Below are 16454 nucleotides of genomic sequence, written 5' to 3'. Positions count from 1 at the left end.
AGCTAACCCTTTTACAGATGTAATCATTAGAAACCATGTTGAGCCTAAAATTGAGCATTTGTCTTTGATTGAGCCACATTCTCATACCTACTCCTTGTAGAGTTGAGCCACTTATATAATTTCCCTTCACCAGATTATTTTCAAAATTTACTAGGGATGATTTATTATGGTTTGGAAAAATGGTTTGCAAAGAATTGTTCTGTTATTATTCTTATGGTGGAATTTGGTTGACATTTTACATTATTGGGTCCTTGTACAAAGTTGTTTATTGAAGGAAGAAGGGAAAAAGAAAAAAGAAAAAAAGAGAGAAGTGAAGAAGAATTTGAAAAAAAAAAATAATAATAAAAAAAGAAAAAAGAAAAAGAAAAAGAAGAATGAAAAAGGAATGCAATTGTTAGAAGGTAATTCTTGTGAACCATTGTTACAAAGGCCTCTAGCTTGTTTTTGAAATTATTTGTGCATCCTTTCCTTTCTTTGTTTACCCCATTCACCTTTGGCCCCATTACAACCAAGATTGAATGACCAATTGATCCTAGGTTGGTTTGTGGTATGTGGAGTTCCCAGTAGATGACATCTTTCATAAGATTTTTGTGTTATTTCATTATTCATCTTTCCCAAAAAAGGGAAATCTTCATCCAAATCTCGAAGTGAATTCTTTGGACAAATAATTATTCTGGTGAGGTTTGGAGCAAATAAATTTTTGATGTGTTCTCTCATTTATATGTGCACTAGATTAGTTGTTAAGATGGTCATTGGCTCAGCACACACATCCATTTTTGAGGATTTGTTGATTCTTGGACTTGAATAGCATCTTATGATCTTTAGTGAATGACTTGTTCAAGTGTTTGATAATTTAGCCTCATCACATGTATCTTTTGACAAACTACGTTTGTGGGTAGCATGCTGTAAACCCTCACAAGACACAACTCGTCCACTAGGGATCGCCTAGGGGATTAAAGGCTTGTTGCATATGCTAAATGCAACTGAATTTGCCAACAAAAGTGGTATCATATTTTTGCTTTTATTTTATTTTATTGTTTTCTTATCCTTTAGTTTATGCTTGGAAGGGTTAGAGTGGACTTCATGATTTTTGTAATTGCTAAAGTCTAGCAATGTTTAGGTTGGGAAGGGGGGGGGGGGGTGTGATAATAGGTTAAAAGTACAATATTATCTTAGTTTTGGTAGACATTATCATATATATTTTGTGTTTATTTCCACACTCACACGTAAATATGAGAGTTTGCAAGTGTTCTCTAAAATATACTCATTACGTGTATTTTTCTCTTGTAAGAGATTTAAACTAATTTGCTAAGCATGTAGACATAAAGCCAAGAGAATCCAAGGGTAAAAATCAATTGAGAAATGGCTTTTGAAAAATTTAGTGAGTCAAAGATGTGTGGAAACATAAAAGGAAAGAGAGAATTTCGTTTGAACCAATGTGCAAAAATTTGCAAAAATTTTCCAGCCAATGTGCAAAAATTTGATTTTTCATGGTATGGAGAATGAGAACCCTTATGTGCACATTAGAAAAATTGAAGAGGTGGTGGCTACCTTCCATAATCAACTAGGAGCAATGAATATAATTAGACTAAGAATTTTTCTTTTTTCTTTGAAAGAGAGAGCAAAAAGTTGGTTGTATCCATTGAGACCTAGGTCAATTGGGACATGGGGTGAGATGACACATGAATTTCCTGAACATAAAACAATTCTATCAAAAGACAAATTTCAAAATTTTCACAAAAAAGAAAGTGAGACTTTGTACCAAGCTTGGGAAAGATTTAAAAACCTTTTGAATTTGTTGCCCCTTCCTCTTGACCAAGAAAACTCATTGGGTTTCCTTCTGCAACTTTCTTCTCTGTTTTAGAATTACCACTACGCTTGTGGAGGACTGGCTTACTGGGGCCTGCTTTATGATAAGTAATCTCCCATGAAGTATCTCTTTTTATGAGGAACTTGGCAAGCTTCATAGCTGATTCATATTTTTGCTTTCGTTCTGCAATTGCTTTTTGTTTGGTTGAACTAGAATATAAGTTGACTGTTCATGAACTGGGAGTCAGTAATTGTTGCATATAAAATTTTATTATTATTTATTAAATGTTGCATATATATAAATTTTTTTTTTGAGAAGAATGTTGCATATAAACTTGATTTCTTTATATTATAAAAGCGCGAATCCCGCTACAGTGCTTTGGTACTATGCACTCAGAGTGTTTGCACTGTGCAAGTACTGTAGCGGCAACAGTGATTTTTTTTTTTTTTTTTTTTTTTTTTTTTTTTTTTTTTTTTTTTTTTTTTTTTTTTTTTTTTTTTTCAGTCTTCCGTTTGTATTTTTTTTTCCTTTTATATATATTGTTGTATTGACATAACAAATTTCACGATAATTTCACAATTATTGAGGTGTCAATTTCTTATAAGTTAAAATAAAATAATAAAATATGAAACTGTGACCAATCACAACTGAAAATAAATGTTTTGTGAAAAGCGACAATGCCGCTACAGTTTGCACTGTTTATTTATAGAGTTATTTTGGTGAGCCACTTTGTCTTTGTTTTTTAAGTTTTGAACAGTAGCTACAATTCCAAATGGCACTATAGCTACAGTAGCTACAGTTTTTTATTTATTTATTTTTTTAGTCTTCCGCTTGTACTTTTTTTTCCTTTTATATATATTGTTATACTGATACAACAAATTTCACAATATTTTCACAATTATTGAGATGTCAATTTCATTTTGCTGCTTTAGTGTTTTAGCACTGTTCATCTACAGTGCCATTTTAGTGAGCCACTTTGTCTTTTTTTTTTTTTTTTTTTTTTTTTTTAAAGTTTTGAATAGTAGCTACAGTACCAAGTGGCACTGTAGCTACAGTAGTAACAATTTTTTTTTTTCCAGTCTTCCGTTTGTACCTTTTTTTTTTCCTTTTATATATATTGTTATACTGACACAAAAAATTTCATAATATTTTCACATACGTCAATTTCTTATAAGTCAAAATAAAATAATAAAATATGAAATTTTGACCAACCACAACTGAAAATAAATCTATATATATAAAAGCACGAATGCACTAAATCACTATAGTTACAGTGCTTTGGTTTCGTGAGCCACTTTTTTTTTCCCAAGTTTTGAATAGTAACTGCAATGCCAAGTGGCATTGTAGCTACAATAGCTATAGTTTTTTTTTTTGTTTTTTTTTCATGTAATCGGTTTGTGTTTTTTTTTTTTAAATATTTATGTAAGCTGGTATATATATTGTTATACTGACACAACAAATTTCACAATTATTGACGTGTCAATTTCTTACAAGTCGAAATAAAATAATAAAATATGAGACTGTAACCAACCACAACTAAAAATAAATGTTTTGAGAAAATGTTACAACTCTTATTATTATCACAATATTTTTACAATTGTTGAGATCTCAGTTTCTTATACATCAAATAAAAAAAATGCTAAGTCCACAACATTTTAACATTAATTTATACAGTGCCTAAAGTTTTTTTTTTTTTTCTTTTAAATATTTATGTAAGCTAGCATATCTATTAACTATATAAAAAGAGCCAAAGGCTCATGAATATTGTTTTTTTGGTTTATTCAATTAGTGAGGTGCACTTTTTCTTTTTCTTTCCCCTTCAAGTATGCCAGTTGGTTTGAGCTTTTTTTTTTTTTTAAATATCTTTATATGTTTACTTTGTACTTGCAATGCAAGTTTACATTGTAAATACACAAAAGTTATTAATATTATACACATTTGCACAAAAAATGGTAAATATTGTACAAAGTTTGTAAATGTGTACAAAATTTGCCAATTTTTTTGTGTCCATAATATAAATTTACATTGTAATTAAGTACAATGTATACATAGAGATATTATGAAAATGTTGTAACGCATGTGTCAATTCCTTATGAATCAAAATAAAATAAAATAAAATTATAAAATATTATATCGAAATCTAGCACAACTAAAAATGTCGTGATATTTTGTTGTTATTACAATATATTTACAACTATTAAGGTGTAAGTTATAGATCAAAATAAAATAATAAAATATTGGACTAGGATTTGTCACGGTCTTATACGATTGAGATTAACTTTTTATGACATAATTATCAAAATTCTTAAAATTAATATCTATTTTGATTAATGTAAATCTTTTTGTATTTTAAAAATCAAATGACTTATATTTATATTTTGTGATACAAATAAAATCTAAAATTGATCCTAATCACTATTTTTTTTCCCATGGCACACGTGCTGCCTTGACTAGTAATATATAAAAAGCGGCAATGCCACTACGGTAATTTATTACTGTGCCTTCAGTGTTAAAATACTGTTTATCTACAGTGAATTTTTGGTGAGTCCCTCTATTTTGTCCGTTTGTGGAAGACTAAACGATGCGTTTGGCCAAAGGGTGTAGAACTCTCTTTTCTTTCTTTCTGGAACTCTCCGTACTCCATATATTTTCTCTCTCTCTGGAACTCTCTGTGTCTCTTCTCTCTCGCTTATCTTCTTCTCCTTCTTTCTAATAAACAAATTTTTTTTCTTTTTTCTTTTCCTCCTAAACCATCGATCTGTATTGTGATTCAACTCCTTCATAACCCAGCCTAAGCACCGATCTCTCTCTACGAATCCAGATCAACAAAAAAATTTGAAACCCAAGAACATTTGCAGTTGATTTGCATGAGAGAAGAGCTAGAAAAAAAAATGGAGCTCAAAGCCTCAAACGTTGTTTGTGATCTGTGTTTGTATTTGTTTCCTTGTGGGTTACAATCTTTGATTGTTTGCTACTTTGGGTCTTTTAGGTTTATGGTATTGTGGGTGTCTTTGGCTTCTTTTTCTTCATAACTTTTACTTGGGTTTCTAATTTTATAGGTTAGAAGAGATTGAAAGAGAAATAGAGAAACAGATAATAAAGAAAGGGGGATATCTCTTCTTCTTCTTTATTTCTCCATTTCATCAATATTTATTTATTTTTTCTTAAGATCTGTGTTTGTATTTGTTTCCTTATGAGTTTCAATATTTGATTGTTTGCCAATTTGGGTCTTTTAGATTTATGTATTGATCTTAGGTGGGTATTTTTGGTGTCTTTGGCTCTTTTTTCTTCTTAACTTTTACCTGGGTTTCTAATTTTTTAGGTTAGAAGAGATTGAAAGGGGAATAGAGAAATAGATATAAAGAAAGGGGGATTTGGTTCCATTTTTGGTATTTTTGGCTAACACAAGACAGGTAACATCCGTTTCTCTCTCTAAAATTTCCAGTTTAATTTGGTTCATTTTTGTTCGTTTTTGCCTAATTTCATGCCATTCTCTCTATTTTTACGAATATATAATCTCTCTCTCTCTCTCTCTCTCTCTCTTTTTTGGTTTAAATAAAATTTTTGGGTGCTAATTAGTTATATTGGATTTGTAGCCACGAAGCTGAGCTGTGCGATTAAAAAGCAAGGACTGATCTTTTGTATATCAAAAAGGTATGCTTTTGAATTTTGGCAAAAGTTGATTTTTTTTTTCTTTTTTTTTTTGTGTGTAAATATTTAATACATTGATTCAAGGTATAACATGGGTCATTTGTAATCAAATTAAGTAGTGGGTGAAGAAAGTTTTTTTTTTTTTTGAGTAATGGATCAAGATGAGGTTAAGGTAGTGAGTCAGTTTGGTCCGGGATAAGTTAGAATCTTATAAGTTTCGGTTATAGAGTGGTGTTTTACCTTTCAATATTTTTTTTGGGTGAAATCAGAAGAATGGGATATTATGTGTGGCTGTGATGAAAATACACATGATATATTATAATACATTACAATTGAAAATTTAAAAGAGCAATGAAATCCAAGAAAGAATTTACAATGCATGAGGACTAATATTCAGGTTCATAATCTTAGTTTCAATTTTTCGTCATTAAAATTTGGAGTTCAAGTATGGTTCATATACAGCCACCTCAAGCATGATAAGACTTAACATCACAATACTTGCATATATTCCCTCATTGTTATCTTCATTTGAATAAATATTCAAACTTGGAATTATATACAACAATTTGTAAGCAAGAAGTTAATATTATAACAGAGCATTGGAGACATAAACTCAAGCTTGGATCTTTGAGTTTCTTGGCATTTTGTTCATTGAAGATTAAGTTCCTGTCTCTACTAGAGTTTATTTATGCTCATAAGATTTTTGCAATTTTCTTTTCCCATAAAAACACACGTACACACTTATAAATTTGCAAAATTTAGTAATTTTTAGTATCCATGTTGTAAAATATTTTTGTATACATGTTGTAATTATATATTTCAGAAAATTGATTGATTAGATTAATTTATTTTTAAATCATGTTATTGCATCATAAATTCTTAACTATTGATGAGAATATATATTTTTATATATGCAAAATGTTTTGTATGGTACAATAAATTCATATAAAACTCAATTTGATTGTTGAAGAACCCATTAGGTCTTACTAATATAGTTGTGTGGTTTAACATTTGGACTTGTAGATAGGACAAGAGGGTACTGGATGGCTATTTGATATATAATAGCATTTTGGTGCTAAGATTTGGGAGTGAGTTTTTTGGGCTTTTTTCACTTTTCACTTGAGAGTATTGGCAGAGTATATGCTTCCCATGTTTTTGTTGTCATACCATGTGCTTTAGTTAATTTAATTGGAGATATTTTTATATTCTTTTATAGGAAGGCAAACGTCAAAACACATGTAGTTGTTGATGAACCAAATGAGAATATTTGTAAAGTTGTTGGGAATCAGCTTTAGCAAGTGGATTTACTTGTGATGGGGTTTATAGTCTATTGTTGGAGACTAATGCATAAGGTTGTTATTTATATTGGCAATCTATTTACACTTTAGAAAGTATTAGAATTGGAAGTTACTAGGTGTTTCTTCTATAATTTCAATCAAACTGGTGGCACCTAATAGGTTCTAAGCCTTGAACTTAGTTCACAGCGTTTATCAAAGTGCTATTATTTATGAATTAGCTATATTTATCTTGATCTTGCTATTTATACCCTTTTAAGATATGTTTATCTCACTTAGAGTTAGCTTCTTCATAATTAGTTCATTTTTTTTTTTTTTTTTTTTGGGACAGAAAGATAAGAAAATGTGGATTATTACTTTCTTTCTATCTGATATGTTTTAATTCCTTACATAGTCATGTTATATATAAATATATATATATATATATATATATTTTTTTTTTTTTTTTTCATCTTGACTTGAAAGTTGATTGTGCTAAGAATATTACGTCACTCAACTATAGAAGAATGAGAAGGTTATGATGATACAAAAGAGTTGAATTTTGGGATGGTTTGGTTGCGTTTTGATAGGGACATTGGCCAAAGTTCAAGTTTTTGGTGGTTTGAGAGAAGGAATTGGGTTTTGTATTTTTGATTGTAGCTTGCTTTGTTGGTTGGGTTTGAGACCTTTGTGGGATGGGGCTTGGTTGTGGTCCTTGTGGGCAATGAAGTTGGTTTTGGAAAATTTGTATTTAATTTGTTTTTTGTTTAAAGTTTTCATTTGTTTATTCATTAGTATTTTGGAATAAAAATTTTAAATTTAAATGTAGAAGTGTAAGTTTGATTGATAACTAATGGTTCAATCATATAATGTTGCACGCACAAGAACTACATAAAATGTTTTGCATTTTGGTGAATCTTAGATGGGTTTAGGGAACTATAAAGGATTACAATATATAACTAATTGTGTGATTTGCATATATTTAGATATAAGTTTTATTGGTAGAATATAATCCTCTAATAGATCAAGCACGTGCCTATTATTGGAGACCAAGCACGTGTTATTTCTACTAACTATATAAAAAGAGCAAATAGCTCTATCTACAGTATTTTGGTTTATTCAAGTTTTGGTGAGTAAAATGGTGCGTTTGGGTGAGGTTTTAGTGGGAGACCAAACAAAGACAAAATTGAGAGAGAAATAAATTATCTTCTGGCTCAGGGAGTGGGGTACGTACTATTTGAAGAACATAGAGGCCAGCAGAGAGAGAGAGAGGCTTGGTGAGAAAATACAGAAAGAGTGATCTCACTCTTTTCTTTGGACAAATCTGAGAGATGGAGAGTGCGGTGGGTTTGGTGTTTTTACTCAAATCACACTTCAGGTATTTTTTTTTTCTCTCTAAAAAATTTATCTTTCTCTATGGTTTGCTTCTTTTCTTCTTTCCATTCTTTTTGGTTTCATTTCTTAAAATTTTAACAACTAAATTTTTGGATGAAGAAGATGTAGTGGTTGTTTTTTGTTTTTGGTGTATTGTATTGGGGGCATGATTTCTGAATAAAGGTATCTCTCCCTATGGTTGTATATATATAGAAAGAGTACTGTATCAACACAGGAAGATCTGACTGCAAATGATGAGACCCATAAATGTTTTTGTTTCTGGTTTTGTTTTTTTTTCTATTGTTATTGTGAATTTCTAGGAGTTTTCAGTGGTTATGAAGTTAAATTGTTCAATTCTGATTTGGATTTTCAAGATCTTTATTTTTAGAAATACAATTTTGCCAAGTGATCAATTTTTATGCTTTGTATCACTTACTGGTTCATTCTTGATCTTTGTATGATTCATTTTTTCTTTTCTTTTCTTTTCTCTTAATGGATTTGTAGAAACTTTAATTCTTGATGTGTATAACATACTCAAGTGCCAAGCTCTGAACAGTTCTTGGTTTTTTTCTTTGTTTTTGAGGCCTTAGTAGAATTCTAATGGTATTTGGAACTTTGAATGCAGTTAGAAGAACATTCATGGATGCAGAAGAATTGAGATGGGTACTTGCACTTTATTCTTTCCTCCTTTAGTTCTATTAACTAAATCTTACAACACAGTAATTTAAAAAAAGTTTTAATTAATATTTAACAAATTTACGAATTTTAGTATTCTATATCTCTCTAAATTTTTCTTTGGTTTATTCATTTCGCAAATCACGGGTGAGTCTTTTACATGAAACAAATACTTTGTATTTTGTCTTTTTAACTAGAAACCTCTAATTGTTTCAGGACCTACGCTGTGCTTTATACTATTTTTTTTTTTTTGGCTGATTTCACTATTTTACAGTTGCCTTAGTGTCTTCCCTTCTACTTTTAGCTTGGGATCTGTGATATGTTTGGTTCTACTACCTCGTAGGGCTGTGCTATTAATTTGTATATAGCTTTGTTTTGTTCAGTGAAAATTTACTGATTTATCAAAGATCAATCACCTACATTTTTATTTATTTTAATTTTAGAGGATACTGTCATCTGTGCTCTAACATTGGATGTGTGAATAAATTATTATTTTTATATATAATATGGAGCATGTTAAGTGATGGGAACATATTAGATTAGTTACCTAAATCTATAATTCCCTTATCCTAATCAATTTTATTCATTTTACCCCTAAAACACTATCATACAATTGGATGGCTAAAGCTTATTTGCATGGGGAATTTTTAGACTACACCTTGAACAATTTAAAATAGAGTTTGAAATGTTAATGAAATTGGTAGTTCTTGAATGTACCAATACTTATAGTTTACTGATTGCATTCTTCTTTCATACACTTTTGTACTGCTTTCATTCTTTTCTTTGGTATGACAGCCAGCTAAAGGACCTCAATCTAATGGGCGTTCAGCCTGCTAAATTTAAAAATTTTTGTCATTTGTGAGAACTATAAGAAAAACATACATGTTTTCTAGCATTATAGAAGTCATTTAACCTAATCATGTCATCATTTTTTTGCGAAATTTTTCTTAGAGATTATTGATTTTGGAGAGTTGTTAGTGAGTAGTCCATGCAAGGTTTGTTGCTTGAGTCTAGGGATATTGTCTTATATGTGACTTGTGTTTGTCTGATATGTGACTTGTGTGTGATAGTTTTCCGCTGTTTGTGTAGGCCCTGTAAATAGCTTTTTGGAACTATTACCGTGTACTGTTAGTTTTAACTTAATAGCTGTTCCAAGTAGCTTGATGTTGGTTTTATTGACTCGAGTTGGGTGGTGGCTTAATTTGTTGATTTGATTTTTGAAAAATGAAAAATTCTATTTAAATAACCAAACTAGCTGTAGTGCTGTGTTTTGTTACTTTGGTCCTAGATATAATGTTTATTTTTTGTTTTCTTGACCAAATGTTTTGTTGTGGATTATTGATATGTGGATTGTAATAGTTTTAGGATGCATTAAGAAAGAGTTTGGTGGAATTGTTAACTAAGAGGGGTAAAAAGAACAATCTTTAATTGAGTTCATGTTTTGGTGTTTTAAATCATTGGTTTTTACCTTATTTTTTAAATTTGATATTGCCCTCATGTTGGACTTTCAGTTGGTTAAGTTTTTGTTATACCATCATAAAACCAACTATGATTGTGATTGTTGTGTTCATTTCAGGTGGCATGACAATATCACTTGGTAAGATAAGAGATTTATGGTTAATGATTAGGTTATACTTTTACATTGTATAGCTCTAAAAAGATAACTTAATTATATAGATAAATCCGTATCTTATATGTAATTATTCTAATCATGTAGAAAGATTTGTTAAGATTAAGAAATTAGTATTATCTATGCATTTTTTAGTACAAAATCTTGTGGTTTTGTGTTATCTAATGAAAAATATAATTTTTTTAGTAAAACAAAGGAGCGGCACATGCCTTGCACGTGCTGCCCCAACTAGTTACTATAAAAGGAAAAACATACCAAGCTCTTGTAAACCATCTAAGAATATATAGCATAATGCATTTTATGATACAAAATTCTTCAGCTATTTGTCACAAATTTACACTTAGTGTCCGTTTAGCATGATTAATTTTACCAACTTATTTTATTATTTAGCTTATTTTTGCAACTATTTATAAATCCCAATACACTTTTTGATACTATTCATCAGATACATTGTACTATTTCAGCTAATTTTTATCTAATTATCTTTATCTATAGTACTTTCAGTAAAAAAATTTCAATTTCAATAAAATAAGTAGATCCCAAACAAACCTTTAATATATTTAAATGAAAATTATTTTTTCTAACGAAAATAATTTTCTTTTCTATATTTAATTGAAACCGTGAGGATGGTAACCGATTTTTTTTTTCTTTTTTCTTTTTTCTTTTTGGCTTCTACAACATAATAATCGATATTTTATATAGGTGGAATGGTGATAATGATAGTGTTGGTAGTGGAAATGACAGTGGTGATAGTTCTGTTAGTGACAACTGACAATAGTAGTTGTGAATTTGCTTTTTTTTTTTTGGTTTTTTTTTTTTTTTTTTGTGTTTTTTATTGACTTCGGGAAAAGGTTTTCATTGATTAACATGCTTTCATCAAACATTAAAAAAAAAAATATGAAAAACATTTTTTATCAAAATGAAAAAAAAAAAAAAGTGTTCCAAAAAAATTTGCGTCTTAAATTTTATTTTAAAAGCCATTTAATTACTTTAGGTAGAATGTCCATCAATTTTACCTAGTTAATACTAGGAAATGTCTTCTAAAAAGTCACAATACATATCTACAAAAACTTATTTGCGCTTTCATGTCTAAATAAAGTAAGAAAATATTTAATTAAAAAAAATTAAGAAAGAAAGGTTGAAGGAATAAAGAAAAGAAAAATACTGGTTTATACTTTATATATTACAATTCACTTAAATTCACATTATTGTTGAAGCAACCATTAAAATTCATTCATACTCACACACTGTTTTCCTTGGTCCTATTCAATATTATCGACAATCCATCACCATCCATTAGCTGCCGGTTCACCACACCACCAAGAAATACCATACTACATTTTAAAATCTCAAGTGGCTTTGGTTAGCGAGCTAGCGGAAGTGTGCCGACAATTTTAGAAGCGGAGTTGTGGGCCTAAGGGGACCAATTAAAGAAGAGAAAGACTGAGGGAGAAGAAATTATTCTTTATTTAAATTTTGATTATTTTTCAGATTTTTGTATTAATTTATGTTTAATATACTTTTTTTATTATATTTTTCTTTTTTAAAAAATGACATTGGTTCGTACGGAAGGTAATGGGAAGCGACAAAATGAGTACATTTAACTTTATTAAAATATACTTTTTTTAATTATAAAATATTAGAAACATTATTATAGCAATACTTTAGACTTTAAGACTTGAGAGTGCAAGATATAATCAAATTATACAATTAAAGTTTTCACATCAAAAAAAAAAAAAAAAAAAAAATTATACGAAGTTTTATACAGGAGTAAAGTCACTACATTTTTTTTAATGAGTAAAGTCACTACATATATATGCAAAAGTGACGAATCTATATGTAAGATAGTTTTTAAAATAGACATTGCTCTTAAGTATACCAATCAGAATTTAAGAATCCCAATTCATCGTCACATTGAAAAGCTCCTGGGTTGCATGATAGAAGCTGAAGGCCTGTCATTCCATCTGCATCTCGTTCATCAACCAATCTTTCGAACTTTTCTGCAATTTCTAAGGCCAGTTCTGTTTTCGAATACCAGAGAGAAAAAAAAAAAAAAAAGTGCTCTTTAGAAGTGTTATTAGTTGATATGAATAATGTAGTATACTAGTATTATTTAATACAAAATACTTTTTCAATTGATGGAAGTTCTTTGAAAGGATGGCAATATGTAGTATAGTGGTTTTATCTGTCCTTTGGATGAAGAGTTTCTGATTTTCATACTCGTAACCTGAAATGTTTTTGGCAAAAAAGTGGAACATTTCCTTGTTGCCATAACGGACTGACCGAAACAACGCTGTCTCTCCAAGGTTGCTACGCATGCATAACAATGCGGGTACTTTCTCCAACAATTTCCTTGCCACTTCGTGTGTTTTGTCGTTGGAAATGGCTGTAATGTGGAGGATAGTGTCTCCGAGCTGGTTTTGGCGGGCCAGTTTATCAAGATGGTGGTTAGGCAACTCTTGTAGAAGTCTCAGTACCAATTCAGATTTGTTGGCGTAAGTGGCCATGTGAAGTACTGTGTTATCGAGAATAGTCAATATGTGCAATCCGTGCTCATCAACCTCTTCACACATTTGGCTCACTATCTCCGTCTCATTGTTTTCCAGAGCCTTGTACAGTTTCGCATTTAAACTATGCTTCTCCGCCATGGAACACCTCGAATGAGATATGATAACTTGTTGCGGCTGCAAATTTTTTAGGGGAGAAAGAGGAACACGTAAGAGTGCAAACAAATTGATGGAATGTCATTTAGCGCAGTCAAAAGTAAAAAATAAACACAACAGTGGAATCCACAATTTCAAAAGAAACAATAGTACAGTGATGGATACGATTACATGAATCTTTTATCCCACTTCAAAAAATTTAACCATAATATATAGTTTATATCAAATGCAATGGTTGAGATTGAGAATTAAAAATTCATTCTCAAGAAGGGGAAAAAAAAATTAGAAGATAATAGATAAAAATGTGAAAAAAAATTGTGCGGAACAATAAAGTAAAACACAATTTAAAGTTATAGTTTAAGGTAGTAATTAAGTATTACAAAAGTTTAAAGTGGTAAGTATAAACGAGAGTATAATTTACGGTGATATATCATAATTTCTCCTTCTTTTTAAGGTAGAATATTATGCATCTAATTTTTACACTTCATATTGTACATGATGTTGAAAAGATGAGTCTATAAAACAGTGAGTATATTTGGAAGGGATTTGCTTGCGTAATTAATTAACAAAGTGTTCTGCTGGTACAAGTGTTATATATAGATTAATTCAGATGCTCTTTTCTATGCAAAATACATTATTTAATATTGCTTTTAGGATGAAAACCATCATGAATCATGTTTTTTGAGTCTTTGATGTACATGATGTTATAAAATTAAGATGGAAACTTCATACAAGATATTATTCAGTTATTCTAAAGACTCATGTAGTACACAATGATCTCTCTCACATAAGTTACATATGTAAGGCTCACATGTGAGACCTATTCTTATATGAGAGGAATCTACTGCAAACAAGATGCATTGAAAAATTTCATTTGTTGTGTGTATTATGTAATTCTCAAAAAGAAAAAAATTAAGAGAATTTTTAGTAAATAATTGTGTACATAAGGGTCTTTAGAATTTTAAGTTACTTTGATTCAATTGTTTGAGTGGGATTTAATGCACAAAAAACTGAATTTTATGTAAGCTTAGTGAGAGTTACTGCTAGAAGGCCCATGGCCCAAAGCCCCAAGGGCGCTTGTTGGGCCGACCTACTAGCCCAACCCCTTAGACTACAATATATAACAAAATAATTTGAGGGGTGCAAAGAGGAAGGTTTTTAGACAGCACACTTAAACGTTAAGATAATTAAAGTGATTTGTGTTAAGCTTTTTCTTTTGATAAATAATTGTGTTAAGTTATACTTTTATATATATATATATAAAACATTTCGGGTAAGTTTTACATTTCATTAAATATATCAATAATAGTTAATTTAGTCCATGTTTTTTCAAATTGCAATCAATTTAATCCATACCGTTAATTTATAAATAAAAAATGGCTGCGTGGCAAACAGTTTACCCTGTTGGTATGCTTAATATTAAAAGATTAGATGAGATGTAGACGTGTCTAAAATTTAGTAGTTACATTAGCACTTGACAAAAAAAATACCACTTCAACTTTTATAAATATTTTCTTCTTTGACCAATTTTTTTCCCTTTTCTTTGCTTTACTTGGTTTTTCTCCCCCTTTTAGAAACCCACAATTTCACAAAAACACAACTGATACTTTTTTATATTTTATTTACCCTCATCTCAACTCTAAGCTCTCTCTCTCTCTCTCTCTCTGTCATGGCTGAAGAAGCCAAAGCCTCCGATAATGGATTGACAAAGTTGAGAAAGACTTCTTTATTGATACATTAAAGTCGTGCATATGTGGCCAATCATACTTATTGTGATGTATCAGAAAATTGAATTGTGAAATTTAGGATACCTTGAAGAAAGAAACCTTTATTTGTCTAATGTAGTTTTTTACCTAGCTACCACATATTTGATGGGTAGGTCAAGAATCTGGATTCGAAAAAAAAAAAAAAAAAAAAAATTGAAAATTTGGCGCATTATGATTGTATTTACCTTTATTCCCTGAACAACCTCTGCCTCAACTATGAAATTACCAGATTTGCCCCTTCCACTATTTCATTGTACATTTTTGTACTGCAGTGAACTGAGAAATTTGGTTGAAATGTGGTATTGTATTGGATTATTGGTAGCTATCTTATTTGTCACCATCACCCTCAAGGTTGGATCTTTGGACTCATCCATAAGCTTCAAAGAGTCTTTCTTTGAGTGACATAGAGCATGAAGCTATTCATAGATTACAGGCTCATTCTTGGTACATTGTAACAAAATGAAGAAATTGAGATTAGAAATCACAAACATTTTATTTAGGGTTTCATACTCGTGTAGGATATGCGTTGAACACTCTTGCATGCGTGTTCTAACTATGTCTTGTTTAAAAAAATTTAAAAAAAAATGTAGGACATAGTTGAAACAGACAAGAAATCAAATACCTTTTTCACAAAACAACATTCATACTTTAAATAATAATATTACATTTGAAAATTAATAAATGTCTTTATCCTTGATTTCTATTCTAATTTTTGAACATTCTATAATAGTAATGAATTTATTTTATTATCTATTATTACTCTTAATTTGATAAAAAAAATAATTAATAATATCTAGAAATAAAATATTAATTATTTTTCTTGAATTGATATATATATTTTTTTATTATATGAAAAATAAATGCTTGACTATAAATAAAAATATATGTATTTCTACCGTACTCATGTCTCAGTTTTTCAAAAATTACTGTTGTACTGTATTTGCACCCGTATCATTGAAGGTGCTTTTGAATAGTTCTCATTGATTGAAGTAATTAATTTACAACTAAGCTCTGCCTTATAATATCACAACAGAGCAAAGAAAACAGATAAAGCCAACTAACAAAAAACTACCAAAATATGCGGGAGGCAGTTACTATTTAGCACGTGTTCTGCACATGACTACTAATAATGGCTAAACGACTGTAGTAATAATACTAAACTACAAGTAGTTTTGAAATAATGGCTAAACGACTGTAGCTTCTCTCTTTTACTCCCAGCCTAGCTTAAACTTGTTTCTGCTCCTTTCTTCTTCTCTTCCAAGTGATCAGTACATTCTTCCTTCTCTTATGTATTTTGACACATTGCAGTTTCCTTGACCAGAAAGTTGTGGAGGAATTCTTCGTCATCTATTTGCACACTTACAGCTTCAAGTCGATCTTTTGCATCTTGAAGCAATGAATAGGCCTCAAGAACCGAAGCTAATTATTTGGAACTTCCACTACCAGTAATGAAGGTTCTGTGATCAAGCTTGACCAAAACAAGAATAAATATATCGAATAAGCGGATCATTTCAATTTGTGGATTAGATAGCCGAAGAAGAAGAAGGACGTGTAGTAGTTGAAGGACACAGACACAAGTATCGGTACAGATATGATACACAGATTGGACAC

At 30.1% G+C, this 16454-nt stretch overlaps 1 long non-coding RNA gene across 6 annotated transcripts; it reads left to right on the top strand.

Annotated features, from left to right (window-relative positions):
- Positions 1 to 4396: 4396 nt before the first annotated feature.
- Positions 4397 to 12033, top strand: LOC126727009 (uncharacterized). 6 transcript variants are annotated; one of them, XR_007656121.1, is made up of 5 exons: positions 4412 to 4756; positions 5133 to 5223; positions 5407 to 5464; positions 7954 to 8113; positions 8735 to 10556. It is a non-coding gene; the product is annotated as an uncharacterized LOC126727009 (long non-coding RNA). The 6 variants fall into 6 exon arrangements; XR_007656117.1 differs by having other exon boundaries at positions 4416 to 5223; positions 8735 to 8772; positions 10361 to 10556; XR_007656122.1 differs by lacking the exon at positions 7954 to 8113 and adding an exon at positions 6678 to 6813 and having other exon boundaries at positions 4397 to 5223; positions 8735 to 12033.
- Positions 12034 to 16454: the final 4421 nt, after the last annotated feature.

Source organism: Quercus robur, chromosome 5 (genome assembly GCF_932294415.1).
Source record: "Quercus robur chromosome 5, dhQueRobu3.1, whole genome shotgun sequence".
NCBI lineage: Eukaryota > Viridiplantae > Streptophyta > Magnoliopsida > Fagales > Fagaceae > Quercus > Quercus robur.
Note: the sequence above shows the minus strand (reverse complement) of the source record. Positions and strands in the feature narration are given on the sequence as shown.